This window comes from Aotus nancymaae, unplaced genomic scaffold (genome assembly GCF_030222135.1).
Source record: "Aotus nancymaae isolate 86718 unplaced genomic scaffold, 86718_ANA_hifiasm-v0.15.2.pri h1tg000051l, whole genome shotgun sequence".
NCBI classification, from domain to species: domain Eukaryota; kingdom Metazoa; phylum Chordata; class Mammalia; order Primates; family Aotidae; genus Aotus; species Aotus nancymaae.
This window is the reverse complement of record NW_026988465.1, coordinates 22,690,175-22,706,842: the sequence shown is the minus strand read 5'-3', so window position 1 is coordinate 22,706,842 and position 16,668 is coordinate 22,690,175. Positions and strand designations below refer to the sequence as shown.

Here is a 16,668-nt window from a genome sequence, read left to right as displayed (position 1 = left end):
CATTTCAAAGTGTTGGGATTACAGGCATGAGCCACTGCACCACCCTGAAATGGCACCCACTTGCCAATAAACTTTTCAAATGACTAAAGGGGAGAGAGTAACCACTACTTAGAGGTAGGAAGAAAGGACACAGGATTACAATATTAAAACAACAACCACCACCACCAAACAAAAAACAAAACCAGGCCCGGTATGGTGGCTCACACCTGTAATCACAGCACTTGGGGAGGCTGAGGCGAGGGGAATCACCAGAGGCCAGGAGTTAGAGACCAGCCTAGCCAACACAGCAAGACCCTGTTTCTACTTAAAAAAAAAAAAAAGAAAGAAAACTTTTTTTAGAGATAAAAAATAAAAACAAAACACCTGGGAGGAGACTGCCTTGAGCTAATCAGAATGATGGGCACAACAAAGGACATCCCAAAGTAAGTCTCAGCATTTTTTTTTTTTTTTTTTTTGAGACAGTCTCTCTCTGTCACCCAGGCTGGAGTGCAGTGGCGCCATCTCAGTTCATTGCAACCTCTGCCTCCCAAGATCAAGCAATTCTCCCTGCCTTCAGCCTCCTGAGTAGCTGAGATTACAGGCGCCTGCCACCACACCTGGCTAATTTTTGTATTTTTTAGTAGATACAGGGTTTTGCCATGTTGACCAGGCTGGTCTTTAACTCCTGACCTCGGATGAGCTGCCTGCCTTGGCCTGCCAAAGTGCTGGGATTACAGGCCCAAGTCACTGAGCCCGGCAAAGTCTTAGCATTCTTTGCAAAGAGTTTGTACCCATATCTCTAAAGGAGAGTAGTGAATTTCGCCCCAAAATATGGCTTCCTGATATGATTATTTTGAATGAAAGATTCTTTTTTTTTGAGACAGAGTTTTGCTCTTGTTGCCCCAGCTGGAGTGCAATGGCGCAATCTTGGCTCACCACAACCTCTGCCTCCCGGGTTCTAGAGATTCTCCTGCCTCAGCTTCCCGAGTAGCTGGGATCACGCCCAGCTCATTTTGTATTTTTAGTAGAGATGGGGTTTCTCCATGTTGGTCAGGCTGATCTTGAACTCCCAAACTCATGATCCGCCCGCCTCGGCCTCCCAAAGTTCTGGTATTACAGGAGTGAGCCACTGCACCCAGACCTAAACTTTTCTATTTTTTTTTTTTTCTTTTGAGACGGAGTCTTGCTCTGTCACCCAGGCTGTAGTGCAGTGATGTGATCTCGGCTTACTGCAACCTCTGCCTCCCGGATTCAAGAGATTCTCTTGCCTCAGCCTCCCGAGTAGCTGGGATTACAAGTGCATGCCACCATGCCCGGCTAATTTTGTAAAGACAAGATTTCACCATGTTGATCAGGCTGGTCTCAAACTCCCGACCTCGTGATCCACCCACCTCGACCTCCCAAAGTGCTGGGATTACAGGCAGGAGCCACTGAGCCAGGCGAATGAAAGACTCTTAGAGATCAACAGACTAAAGAGCCTTTTCCGTGTACATAAAGATAGGATGACCCCACAATGAGAACAATTGTTTTCTCCCGCCCTGTTATGTCATTTTGCATTATAGGGAAGAAGACCACGAATGTAATCATAACTGAACAGACCCTTTTATAAGATAATCACTGTCTCGAAGCATCACTTAAATTCCAAGAACTATTTACAAATTTATTTCTGTTCCCTGATCCAATCAGTCTCTCCTGGTAGTTATTTATTGCCCCTCAACAGAATTTCTCTTCTCCTCTTTCCCATAACCTATTTACCTATTTTGCCAGGATCAAACCCCCATTCTTTCTGTAACCTCAGGTTGGTATATAAGCTTCTGAATCCCACTGGGATATTGATACTTTGCATGGGGAGAACCACAGAGTGATTAAATTGTAAAGCCTTTTCTCTTATGAATCTGCCTTTTTGTGTGTTCATTTTTCAGCAAAACTTCCGTGGGCAAAGTTGTAAACCAAAAATAAAATTCTAAGCCCTCCCAGTCAGCTGAATAGACTTTCTCCTCAGCCAGGCCTCTTAAAATATAACCTGAAAGACTGGTTCAGGCCATTACGGGAAGTGGGGGTCCAACATGCCTCATTATTCCTCTCCAGCATTAACATCAACACAGATTTTAAGTCTGATAAGAAACATTTTACAACCTATTCTCTCTGAAGACTGCTGGCTAAAAACTTCATCCCATAGTACAGCTTTGGTCTTCACAACCTCTTATCACAACCTCGTGTTCCTTTCTATTAATCCCAAGTCTTCATACAAAACACCTTCAAGTAGTTTCGCCTTTCTGGACCAAACCAATGAATTTCTTAAACCTATTTCACTGGTGTCCCACGGCTCTCTAAAATGTATAAAACCAATCTGCGTCCCAACCACCTTGAGCACTTGTCCTCAGGACCTCCTGAGGGCTGTGTCATGAGCCATGGTCACTCATATTTAGCTCAGAATAAATCTCTTCAAATGTTTTACAGAGTTCGACTCTTTCTGTCAACAAAGATAAAGTCTCCTTGCTCTATACATCTCTCATGACACAGATGACTTCTTCACTTAAGCCTGCTCCAGCTGGAAGTGAGTAGGGGTTTTGAGAGGACAATTTTCCCTGGATAGCCCCAGAAGCACTTAGTGATGATACACCTAAAGGTAGCTAAAATGCATTGAACATTTGTTTTGTGCCAGACCTCTGTCAACATTTGCTTTGTGCCAGGCTTATGCCAGTACTCCCCATTTGTTAATACAGTCCTCTAAATAAAAATTCTGGGGTTTAAAATATAATAACTGAAAAACAGAAAATAAAGAAGAAATATATAATAACTGAAATAAAAATTTACTAAAGCTGGGTGTGGTGGCTCACACCTGTAATCCTGTTACCGGAAAGGGGTCCAGAACCAGACACCAAAAGAAGATTCTTGGATCTCACACAAGAAAGAATTCAGGCGAGTCTGTAAAGTGAAAGCAAGTTTATTAAGAAAATAAAGGAATAAAATAATGGCTATTCCATAGGCAGAGCAGCTCCGAGGGCTGCTCGCTGCCTGTTTTTATGGTTATTTCTTAATTATTCATGGCACCATTTTTTTAGACCATATGGAGTAACTTCCTGGCATTACCATGACATTCGTAAACTGTCATGGTGCTGGTGTGAGCGTAACAGGGAGGATGGACAGAGGTCACTCTCAGCACCATCTTGGTTTTGGTGGGTTTTAGCCAGCTGCTTTTTTTAAATTATTATTATTAATTTTTTGAGACCGAGTCTCACTCTGTTGCCCAGGCTGGAGTGCAGTCCCTCGATCTCCAATCACTGCAACCTCTGCTTTCCAAGTTCAAGTGATTCTCATGCCTCAGCCTCCCAGTTGTTGGGATTACAGGCATGTGCCACCACACCCAGCTAATTTTTTGTATTTTTAGTAGATACCAAGTTTCGCCATGTTACCTAGGCTGATCTCCAACTCTGGGCTCAAGGGAGATGGGTCTCACTATGGCTCCAGCCACCTCAGACTCCCAAAGTGCTGGGATTATAGGCATGAGCCACTGCGCTTGGCCTACCTGGCTTCTTTACTGCAACCTCTTTCATCAGCAAGGTCTTTATGGCCTGTATCTCGTGCTGAATGCCTGTCTCATCCTATGACTTACAGTACCTACCTTACTGGGAATGCAGCCCAGCAGGACTGAGTCTTATTTCACCCAGCACCATTCAAGATGGAGTCTTTCTGGTTCAAATGCCTCTGACAAGCCCAACACTTTGGGAGGATGACATAGGAGGATTGCTTGAGCCTGGGAGCTCAAGACCAGCTAGGGTAACACAGTGAGACCCCCATCTCATAAAATAATAATAATACAAAAAGATTAGCCAGGCACGGTGGTGTGTGCCTGTAGTCCCTGCTACCCAGAAGGCTGAGGTGGGAAGATGGCTTCAGCCCAGGAATTCAAGGTTGCAAGGAGACAGGATTGTCTGAGTCTTTTGAACCAGGGTGACTCTATCTTGAATAGGGGCTTGGTAAAATAAGGTTGAGACCTGCTATTCTGCATTCCCTGTAACTTAGGCATTCTTAGTCACTGGATGAGATAGGAGGTCCTCCCAAGGTACACATCACAAAGACCTTGCTGATAAAACAGGTTGTGGTAAAGAAGTCAGCCAAAACCCAACAAAACCAACATGGCCACGAAAGTGACCTCTGGTCATCCTCACTGCTCATTATACGTTAATTATAATGTATTAACATGCTAAAAGACACTCCTATCAGCATCGTGATAGTTACAAATACCAAGGCATATCCAGAATTTACCTTAGGTAGTCTAAAAAGGGGAAGAGCCCTCAGTTCTGCAAATTGTCCATCCCTTTTTTGGAAAGCTCATGAATAATCCATCCCTTGTTTAGCAGATAATCCAGAAATAACTATAAGTATCCTTATTCAAGCTCACCACGCTGCTGCTCTGCTTATAGAGTGCCATTCTTTTATTTCCTTACCTTCTTAATAAACCTACTTTCACTTTACTGTATGGACTTGCTCCAAATTCTCGTGAGATCTGAGAATCCTGTCTTGGGGTCTGGGTCAAGACTTCTTTCTGATGACCATAAAGCGACAAGACTGAGCAGACCCTGAAGCCAAAGGAAACAGACTGCAGCACCAATTGGCTGACTTTGGGTAAGTTGTGGGTACCTGGGTAAAGGATGGGATTGGATTAGAGGGGCAGCTTAAGGGAGACAGGGTCTCTCCTAAGATAGAGAGGGTTTCAGGCCGCTCTTAATAAAAGTCAAGGACACTTGACCGAATTTGGGCTTAAGACCCAATTTAGGAAGCTAGAGTCCTTCTTAAGATTTAAGGGATTAGAGACCCCTCTCAGTAAAGTCTCTCTTGGTTAAAAATGGATTTAGCATTATGGGATGTGAACTGCTATTCTCTTTAGATTAATCTGCCCTGCGCTCTTTGCTGATAGCTGTGGGTGACAGGATTAGGTATGTACAGGATTATGGGGCATGGGGAATTTTTCGTCTCCCCAAAGGGGGAAGTTTGAGAGCTGATGGGACTGCTGGAAAAGATCCCTGTACTGTGACAAGCGGCCCCCTGAACTTTTGATTCAGTGTTGCTGCAATGGGTGGGTCTTTCTCTGGCCTCCATGAACTTTTCACCTTCCCTACCTCACCACAGACAATGCTTTTCTCCCTTTCCTTTCTCTTTTCTATCTTTTCTGTTACTTGGGACAGCCATCTTGCTCAGAGACCACATGTTGAAAGTCCTGGTCAGAGGTTGGATTAAAGATGAAAGGGCCCATCTGGGGGCAAGTGTGAGCCTTGGCAGTTCGATATTGGGTGCTAAGTGGAGTGGCTAATGTCTGTTTTGTCACATGTATACTGCTCTGGCCAAGATGGAAAATGTTAATTTGGTAACCTCATGCAGCCATTGGGCAGCATCTTACAAAAATGAGAGGCATTTATTTGCCTGTGGTTCCATGAAACAGAAAAAGATGGTTTTCCTTTATGTTGTAGCTTGGCCCCCCGGGGCTTTGCAGCGAGCAGGGCTGCTAGGGCTGCTCAGGGAAAGAGAACCCAGAAACCCGGAATGCCAGCAAACGGGTAAAGATTTCTTACCAGTCAGACCTCTGGCCTCTCTTTGTGAAAACGGAATGAATGGTTAAAATCACTGTTTATCACCTGTGTAAAGTTTTGATTAATGGGAAAAAGGATTTGTGGGGCTAGTGTTAATCTATAGTGAAACTGGTATACTTTGTGCTATCAATTTGTCTTTCTGTATCATTCTGTCATAAAGAGGAATACCTTAGGATAGAAAACAGGCTTAGGACTGCATAAGCCTGCTGTTCAAGCCAGCCCAGTAAACTAGTCAGCTGCAAAGTTTGCTACAGGTCCCTGAAAAATTTTAAAACTGGATGAAGTTTCCTTCTCATCCTGTTTTATGTCTTTGTAGCTTGACCTTGTAACCACGTGGCGGTACTTTCTCTTGGTCTCTGCCATCCAAGGAACTGGAATTTTGGGGTTTATGTCATAGTTAGCTCTACAAATTATCTCAAGCCTTTGCAAGCTCAGAATTGACCCTTCTGGACTCTTTCTGGGAAGGGCAATGGAAACTGCCCAATGCTCTAACTCAGCCGCTAAGAATCTGTCATTTTACAATAGCAGCCCAGGTTCAGTCCTGGCTTAGGGAATAAGTACTTTCTGGTGATATCTTTGTGACCTTTGCCATTTGTTGATTCTCTTCCCTACCCCTCCACAAACTGTCTTTGAGGTTTCCTCTCTCTGAGCACCTGGGAGATACCTTTAAGCCAGAAATAATGGCCATTTGGTAATAAGGGAGGGGAGGATAGGGAGAGGTTGGTTAAAATTACAGCTAGATTGGAGAAATGAGTTCTGATGTTCTGCACCATTGTAGAGTGCATACAGTTAACTCTAATTTATTGTGTATTTTCAAAAAGCTAGAAGAAAAGTTTGAATGGTCACAACAAAAGAAATGATAAATGTTTAAGGTGATGCTAATTACTCTGATTTGATTATTATACATTGTGTACACATATCAAAATATCACTCTTTATCCCATAAATATGTACAATTATTACATGTCAACTAAAAATAAAAGAAAAAAGGGCAATTTCCAGCATGAGCGGTGAAAGCTCGGAGGGCGAGCGAGAGAGTGACCAGGCAGCAGGCTGCCAGCGGGCGGGCAGATGGCACAGACGGAGGGAACGAGTGAGCAGTGAGTGAGCCAGCGAGGGCGGCCAGATCCCGAGGTCAGCTGAGATTCCTCAGGTCCCCCTGGCCACCTCCCCGGAGTCCACAGCGCCTCTGGTGTCCAGCGAATTGGACACGGCCCGGCCCGGCCATGGCCTCGTTGCTGAAGGTGGATCGGGAAGTGAAGCTCAAGGTTGATTGTTTCAGGGAGTGGATCACAAGAGAGGCAGAATTGGTGGCAAATTTTTTCACAAAGAAGTTATTAGAACTTGATAGTTTTCTGAAGGAACCAATCTTAAACATCCATGATCTAACTCAGATCCACTCTGACATGAATCTCCCAGTCCCTGACCCCATTCTTCTCACCAATAGCCATGATGGACTGGATGGTCCCACTTATAAGAAGCGAAGGTTGGATGAGTGTGAAGAAGATTTCCAAGGAACCAAGGTGTTTGTCATGCCCAATGGGATGCTGAAAAGCAACCAGCAGCTGGTGCACATTCCTGAGAAAGTGAAACCTGAGATCTGCTGTTGATTGAGAAATGTAACATGGTCAAAATGTAGGTACAGCTCCTGATTCCCAGGATAGAAGATGGAAACAACTTTGGGGTGTCCATTCAGGAGGAAACAGTTGCAGAACTAAGAACTGTTGAGAGTGAAGCTGCATCTTATCTGGACCGGATTTCTAGATATTATATTACAAGAGCCAAATTGGTTTCTAAAATAGCTAAATATCCCCATGTGCAGGACTATCGCCGTACCATGACAGAGATTGATGAGAAAGAATATATCAGCCTTTGGCTCATCATATCAGAGCTGAGGAATCAATATGTCACTCTTCGTGACATGATCCTGAAAAATATTGAGAAGATCAAACAGCCCCTGAGGCCAGGGGACTCTGTGAGTCTGGCTCAAGACCAACATTGCCTTGGTTTGTAACATGACTATCGCCATAGGGAAACTGGCTGGAAACAGTAATGACACCTCTGTTTTTAGTTAGAGTCTAATGAAATTCTCATCTAGTTCTGTGATGTGTTTACCTCTTTTTTCAGGCCTCAGGAACTCTTCTATTTCCTTCCCTAATACCCCACACCCAACCTGTCCTAATCTCTGGAGAACTCCAGGTTTGTGTGTGCAGGATGTTGGCACAAAAATACTTGTGTTTCCACTCTCCTCTTCCCTCCTGTGTCTTGGGCTTTATGTTTTCTTCCTTTTGATGATTAGTTGGTTAAAAGCTGAGGGAACTGGAAGGAAAGTGCCAGGTGTTTTTTAGGAACTGGGGTGGTAGAGGGGAACAACTTATCTTCCTCACATGAAGTTACTGTCTCTTTCCTCTGTGGGGCATTGCATCCTCCCACAGTTGCCCTGGTGGTGACTTAGGGCTTCGCATCTGTGTACATCCCACCTTGAATCTTGATCATGACAAGAAACACCTTAGGCCTTCAGTAAATTCCCAAGCTCCTTCAGATGTTTTTATAATGGGAGTTTTCACATGCACATATATGTATGCATGTATACACCCATACAGACATGCACACACACCTTCCTACTCCATTACCTAACATACCCTCCCTTTCCACGATCCCTGTCATATACCTTTCAGGAGATGATGGCTGTCTTAGTTGTCATCTACCCAGACAAATGTCTTGGGCTCGTCCTCCTTCCTTATGCTATAGCATCTTGGTACCCAAGGTGAGTTGGTGGAGAACAGGGAGATGAGAAGCAGAGGACTTGGGGAAGGCCTGTCCCTCTATGACTCAGCCCTTTTTGGCATTATTGCAAAAGCTGGTCCTCTTGACTCCTGTCTGTTAGTTGCGGTGAAGGTGTCTGCAAGTGTGAGGTCCAGATGCTGCTGCTCATGTTGGGCTTTCCTTTCGGGAACTATTTCTCTTATTTATAGTGTCGGGCCTCCAGGGAAAGCCATCATTGGTGTGTATGATTTACACACCAATGTGATTTCATCGCCCATACAATATTGAACATAAAGTGTGATAACTGACATCCTTATTTCATTCCTACTCTGGGTTGGAAGGGCAGGGGTGGAGAAAGCTTTCAACAATTTGCCATGATTATAATGTTTGTGTATGTGGAAATGCATTAGGCAAGTGAAAACTATGGAAGAGTTGCCTCCTGTCTCTTGAATTTTCCAGAGATATCACTTAACTGTTAATACCTTTTGTGTTAATCCCATCAGCCCCCAGCTCTTTTATTCCACCACTGCTGGAGAGTTGGTATCTGCAGTCAGCCTGCCAGTGACTCTCAGTGTCTGTTTCTGACTTTTATTCTTCCTGTCTCTGTCTTCCAACCTCCAATAATATTTCCACCTGGCTTTTTACTCCCAATATTCTGTAGAGAAGGAGTCAGGATGCTGTCTTTCCACTAATAGTACTCAGTAACAAACCCATTGCATTTCAGTTGGGCAGTGCCCTCACCCACCCTCCCGATCCCTTCCAGCTAAAACCCTTCCCTCTTCCCACCATGTGTTTCTCATTTCCCTTTTTGTCTGTTGGATTGTTCCGCTGCCCCTCCTCCTCACCCTACCACCCTTGGATCGTAACATAAAATTGTTTTACCATGTCAAGAAATTATTAAAAAGACAGGTACTTTGACCTCTAAAAAAAAAAGAAAGAAAAAAGAGAATATGATCTATCATGATGAATATATCATCTGTACTTGAGCAAAATGTGCATGCAGATATTGGCTGTAATGTTCTGTAAATCAATCAGCTCAAGACAACAGATAAGATTGTTCAAATCTTCTGTGTCTTTACTGATATTTTGTCTAGTTATTACATCATTACCGAAAAAAGAGTGTTAAACTCTTCAAATTTTTTTTTCCATTTTTACTTTATGTATTTTAAAACTCTGTCATGATATTTTGTTATGTATTTTGAAACTCTGTTGTTAGAATCATACATTTGTGATTGCTGTTTTCCTGATGAGTTAACCCTTTGTTGTTGTTGTTATTTTTTGAGACAGAGTCTTACTCTGTTGCCTAGACTGGATTTCAGTGGTGCAATCTTGGCTCACTGCAACTTCTGCCTCGTGGGTTCAAGTGATTCTCTTGCCTCAGCCTTCGGAGTAGCTGGGATTGTAGGCATGTGCCACCATGCCTGGCTAATTTTTGTTTTTTTAGTAGAGACAGGGTTTCACCATGTTGGCTAGGCTGGGAACTGACCGTTTTAACAATACAAAATATCACTCTGTCTCTGGTAACACTCTGTCTTAAACTCTAATTTAGCTGTTATTATTATAGTCATTCCAGTCTTTTTATACTTTCTGTTTGCATAGTATATATTTATTAATATTTTTATTTTCAAGTCAGTATTTTTATATTTAAAATATGTCGCTTCTAGCAGACATACGTTCAGTTCTTGCACTTTTAAATCGATTCTAACAATCTTTGCCTTTCAATTGAAATATTTTCACCATTAACATCTAAAATTAACATTTATTTTCTTTCCATAGTACACTGGCTATCATCGCCCATACAATATTGAACATAAAGTGTGATAATTGACATCCTTATTTCATTCCTACTCTGGGTGGGAAGGGCAGGGGTGGAGAAAGCTTTCAACAATTTGCCATGATTATAATGCTTTCTGTTACACTGTTTTCTTCTGCATTAAAAAATGTCATTATATTTTGCGTGGATTATTAGAAGAAAATATTTTCCAATTTTTCTGGAAAATGTCATAACCATGTCTCTCAATTTTGTTTCCATCTTTCTTCCACGTTTTACATAACCTACATAAGGGGCACATTACTTCAAGTATATATTACACGGCTTCTCAGTGTCTTCTCTGTCTGCTAACAAGTTTACCAATAGATGGCACTCCTGTATTTCTGGTGGCTATGTTCATATAGATTTGCCCTTAAGACAGCATAATTACTTCTTTCACCAGTGTTAAAGCACGTAAATTTAATATGGTTCTTAGATGATTTTAAATGATTCAAACTAACAATCCTAATTTTACCTAAGCACTCCATCATTTTAAAATTATTCATTTTTGCCACAATAAACATTTATTGATGTTAGGCTGGACATTAGGCTTCTCTATGGCAGACATTAGGCTGGACTCTTACCATGTATCTATTGACGGGAAAAAAATTATTTTCTACATAAGTTTCCAGAAAGCCAAGATGTGTTTTAAAAACAAAACAAAACACTACATTCTAAATGCTATAACAAGTTAAGAAAAAGTGTTAAGGCTGTGAGAAGAATAAAGCAGCAAGCAACTCCTGGAAGAACCACTTTTGCAGGTGATAACTGCTGAGTCACGTATTGGAGAAGGAAAAGTTCACCAGGAGGAGGGGATCCAGGAATTCCAGAAAGGTTGTTTGCAAAAATATCAAAGGTAATAAAAAAATATTCTGTATTATGTAAATGTGAAGTTTCAGGACCATGAGCTTGGAGAGCATGAAGTACCGGAGGTGGGTTGGTTTCAAATAAATCTGTGAAAGAAACAATGAAGCATCTGGCAGAACTCACATCTCTGCCCTCCCTTCTCCCTTGCACATTCCCTTTATGGAGTAATTGCAGGGATGGGACAAATCCAAAACCACCACTGAGCCTAGGGAGTGCTCAGGTAAGGTGGAGAATGAACCTGAGTGGTTTGCTCGTTTTAAACAAGATTCTTCTAGGAGAGCCCTTCCCCATCAAGTCTGCTCTCCTTGAAGGGGCCCAGACAGCATAAGCTCACCTCCACAAGACCCCTTACTTGCTGGCTGAATCTGATTCTACCCAGACATGGCCTAAAACCCTTCCCTAACTCTATAGCCAAACTCAGTTTTAGACAGGCCTCATACCAGTCTCCCTTCCTCTAAGTCTGCCACCCTAGGCAATTCTCAACATCCTCCACACACTTTAGGGCCATAGACATGCTACCAAGTCCCCAGACCTACAGCTGATGGAGCAGTGCTGTAATGATGCGACCCCTGGCCTTTGAACCAGACCCTTCTCTGTGGCACCTATGCATCTCCAACCTGTTGTGAGCTCTGCCACCAAGACATCTTTGGCACTTTGTTGTGAAGTTTTACAACTCAACTAATCTACAATGCACCTAACCCGAACCTGTACCCTTTAAAAACTCATCATCATGAAAGGTAAAGAAAGGCTAGGAAACTGTTGCAGGTTAATAGATACTAGAGAGATATAACAACCAAATCCAATTTGTGATCCTGGATTGAGGGGGAAAAAGTGTTGTGAGAGATATGATTAGGACAGCTGGTGAAATCTGAATTTGAATTTAAAGATAAAGTATTGAGTAATATAGGAAGATGATATCTGCAACTTTCAAATGTTTCAGCAAGTATATAAAGAGATGTAAAGACATATAAATAGACAAGTAGAGAAAAAGCAAATGTGGCATAACATTAACAATCTAGATAAAAAGTGTATGAATGTTCTTTGTACTTTTTTTTAATTTTTCTAAGTGTTTGAAGTTATTTTAAAATAAGAAGGTTTTGTTTTGTTTTGTTTTGTTTTTAGAGACAGCGTTTACTCTGTCGCCCACGCTGGAGGTGCTGTGGCTCGATCATTGCTCACTGCAGCCTCAACTTCCCGGGCTCAAGCGATCCCCCTGCCTTATGGATAAGGCAAGTAACACAGGGAAGGGCTAGGATTAGGGGTCATGATCTGTGCAGTCTTGTTTAGGCACTAGTGCTGTTTAAAACTACCCTTGTGAGGTGGAGGTTGCAGTGAGCCAAGATCATGCCACTCCACTCCAGCATGGGTGACAGAGTGAGACTTCATCTCAACAAAACAAAACAAAAAAACCAACTACCCTTGTGATTTGAATGTTCATTCAAAATTGAGAACCACTAGGTAAGGCCAAGTTGTATAATTAAAAAGCAGTCTCCATTTGTCGTGCTGGGGCAGCTTTTGGATAAGGGAAGTTTTATTGCCATCCACATACCTGAGCCTCACTCCGAGAATACTGTTGTGTATGTTGCTAAAATTCCCCAAGTGATTCTGAGGTTCCTTCCTGGATAAAAACTGCTGACCTTGGAATATGCCCGCTGCCAATCTCCTGTGTGAACCTTGGAAACTGGGAAGTCGACTGTTGAAAATATTGGGCTTGAGATCCTGAAACAAATCTTGTATTTCATTAAGACGAACATTTGGTACAGTGCAGCAAATCAAGGGATTTTTGGAGGCCGAGTTCTTTTAGAGCTTTTGCATTGGAATAGGTTCAGGAAGCAATACGTTAAAACTACAACCTCAGCTAAAGGATCAAAAGACATGTGAGCTGGGTAGGATGAGGTCTAAGCATGGGCGAGGTGGCTCACACTTATAATCCCAGCACTTTGGGAATCCAAGGCAGGTGGATCACTTGAGGTCAAGAGTTCAAAACCATCCTGGCCAACATGGTGAAACTCCGTCTCTACTAAAAATATGAAAAAACTAGCCGGGCGAGGTGGCGGGTGCCTGCAGTCCCAGCTACTGGGGAGGCTGAGGCAGGAGAATCACTTGAACCCAGAAAGGTGGAGGTTGCAGTGAGCCAAGATCGCACCATTGCACTCCAGCTTGGGTGACAGAGCAAGACTCCATTTCAAATTAAAAGAAAAAAAAAAGAATTCAGATATATCCAGGAATCAAATAGATACCTGGGGCAGAAGAATAGTCTTGAGATTCCAGTCACATGTGGAATTTAGGTGGGAAAATTACACTGGAGAAATTTGAGATTATGATGAATGGAAATTTTTCAAAGAGGAATTTCATGCTCTGTTCTTGAGGCAATAGATGGACTTTCAACAACAATAACGCAGGATTAATAAGGACTTGGAATGTTACACAAATTAGAGATGTTAGATGGATAAAGAGGTAAAAGTACTCTCTCTAAGGACAGGGACCAGAGACAGGCTCATAGGCTCACTGTTTGAAGTCAATGGCTGATTTTAGAATTCTACTATTTATGTGTACTAGTTATATATTGTTACAAAACAAATTACCAAAAACTTAGTGGCTTAAAATAATGTACATTTATCATTACCTAAGGTCTGTAGAATAGAAATTCTGACACGGCTTAGCTGGGTTCTCTGCTTCAAGGCCTCATGTGGCTGCAGTCTAGGTGTTGGCTGAGTCTGAATTCTCATCAGAGGGTTGATTGTGGAAATATCCACTTCCAAACTCCCTCAGGTTGTTGAAAAATTCAGTTCTTTGCACCAGACTCTGGCCAGGCTGGTATTGAACTCTTCTTGAGAGAGACTGATTCAGCTTCTAGAGACTGTCTGCAGTTCCTGTCACCCAAGTTGGAGTGCAGTGGAGCAATCACAGCTCACTGCAGCCTTGACCTCTCAGAATCAAACTATTCTCCCACCTCAGCATCCTGAGTAGCTGGGACCACAGGTGTATACCATCACACCTGCCTACTTTAAAAAAAAAAAAAAAACTTTGTAGAGACAAGCTGGTTTTGAACTCCTGTGCTAAGCAATTCTCCTGCCTTGGCCTAAAAGTTCTGGGATTCTAGGTATAAGCCACCATGCCTGGCATATGGCAAGTCTTGAGCAGGACGAATACAGCTGATTTATTCCTATCTTCCATGAAGGTCATGGAAGAATCACTTGAACCCAGGAGGTGGAAGTTGCAGGTATTCTAGGTTATTGTTGAGGTGGTCCTCTATTGTCCTGTTGTTCCATCTATTGATAGTATAAAATGTTGTTCCTTCTGTTACTTCTCCACAGAAGCGTTTATATGTCTCTCTCTATCTTAAAATTCTAACCAAAGAGCTGCTCTTTTCTTGGTGTACTTTACCTTTGGTTGATTCTTCTTAAGACTCTTCCTGCCCTCTGGGGCCTAAGATACTGAAGGCTATGGGAAAGCAAGCCAGAGGTTCTTCAGCCTCTGTTCAGCCTTGAATAGCCAGGTAGAAATTAGTCATGGCCCTTCCAATGTGGTGCAGATCAGATCACAGAGACACGGGTCTCAGCCAAGGTCTTGTGACCTAAGCCTTACAGAAACAATGAGTGTTTACTTACTTGGAGAACCCCCTTGGGTTATCTTTTTCGTGAACCTGAGACAACTTTTGGTGATTTCTTGAGGTCTTGGGAATCTTAGTCTTGAGCCATTTCAATTTGTTGACTTCTTTTCATGTCAATGGTATTTTGTGACCATGTTGTAAATAAGTTCTATGATATTCACTCAGAGAAATACAATGACCTATGATATGAAGCTTCTGTGGTTCAGCCCTTACTTAGTCCTCATCACTGCTTATCTGCCTCTGTCTCCTGCTTGGGAACAAAAGTCTGGCTTAATTCTATGATTCCCACATTGAGTTTCTTAGTAGCACTCACTTTTCAGTTAAGACTGTCCTCACTTCTATCCATCAGACATAACTAGCAAACTAAATGGTCTAAAAATGAAAATCATGCCCCACTCCTGCTTAAAACATTTTAATTACTCCCAGTCACTCTTCAGTTTTTCTACTGGGTTATCTTTAACCACAGGGTTGGTCTGGGTGTGCAACACAAGAAAGCCTGGCAGATACATGGATTCCAGTGTATGCCATGTATGTGTATTCTTTCATGTACTATTTCATATATTCTTTTTCACATGTTTTTTCCCTATAAAATTTATTTCCTTTTAAAAATGAAAATTTTGCATTTTAGTCAAATTTGTTTAAAATCATTTTTTAAATGTTTCCTGAAGTGTTGAGTGAAGTTGGTGCTTCAGAAAAAATGTTTGTATTTTTCCTGTGACCTCAGTGCACTGCTGTGCATTTCCATTTCTATGTCCACATACATTTGTTTTGAGGAATAATAGGAACCACAAGATAAAGTCCATGCTCCTGGACATTACGCAAAAGGCCCTCATGACCTGGTCCTACTGAACTCTTCCCCAGACTTCCCTTTACTTCCTAAGTTGAAATTTTTGGTTTGGTTGCTTTGTGTTTTCTAAAAATAAAAATAGGTTTTTGCTTTTTATGATTATCCAGTAAATAAATGCTATTTGTATGTAACTTTAAACAATACAAAAGAAACCCAAGGAAAAAACTCAGATTCAGCTAAAAATCCTGTGCCCATACACACACATACATGCATGTATATACATATGCACATACAGACAAAAATGTATGTATATTCACGCATGTGTACACACTCACACACACATATAATTTTATATCCATAGTCTATAAATGTTGCTTTTTTGTGGTCACCTTTTAGCTAAGTCTTATACCTTTTTTTTTTTTTGAGACAGAGTTTTGCTCTCGTTGCCCAGGCTAGACTTCAGTGGTGCGACCTCAGCTCACTGCAACCTCCGCCTCCCTGGTTCAAGTGGTTCTCCCGCCTCAGTCTCCAGAGTAGCTCGTGCTACAGGTGCGTGCCACCATGCACAGCTAATTTTTGTATTTTTTTTAATAGAGATGAGGTTTCACCATGTCGGTCAGGCTGGTTTCGAACTCCTGATCTCAAGTGATCTGCCTGTCTCAGACTCCCAAAGTGCTGGGATTACAGGTGTGAGCCACACTGCCCGGCCAAGTCTTAAACATTTTTTATCACCAAACTGTTTACTCAAACCTGATAACCCAAGACAACATTTCGTCTGGCTCATACACTTCTATATAAATGAAGATACAAATATATAGAATTATCTTAATAAACATTCAGAAAAACATGGAGTCCCTTTATATGTACTTCGTATCTGCTTTACTCATTTAAAAATGTATTACATTATATAAAAGCATCCAAGTCAAATGTTATAGCTGTGACTTGTTCCTTTTAACTGCTTGTTATTTTTCTGCAGTGACTATGTATCACAATGTACCCAGTCTTCCATTGATGAAAATTTAGGCTAATTCCAGTTTGTCTTCCATCTTTCCTTCTTCCACTTGGATTTTCACTTAGTGTATTTATTAATTAGGAAGAATCAATATTTTTATGGTATTACTTGTCCCATTCAAGAATACAGTATGTGGTATAGTAGAGAAGAGAAGAGTACTTAGTTCAATTTAGCCAGATCTTGTTCTATGCCCTTTAATAAAATTCTATCATTTTTCTGCCTTTGAATCACATTTTCCTTGTTC

The 16,668-nt window shown here is 41.8% G+C and overlaps 1 protein-coding gene and 1 pseudogene across 1 annotated transcript in view; one reads left to right on the top strand and one right to left on the bottom strand.

Annotated features, from left to right (window-relative positions):
• Nucleotides 1-16,668, bottom strand: part of TRIM38 (tripartite motif containing 38) — a 74,443-nt gene that overhangs the window by 23,754 nt on the left and 34,021 nt on the right. The gene's annotated exons all lie outside the window — the stretch shown is intronic.
• LOC105721445 (proteasome activator complex subunit 3-like) lies at nt 6,783-12,240 on the top strand (annotated as a pseudogene).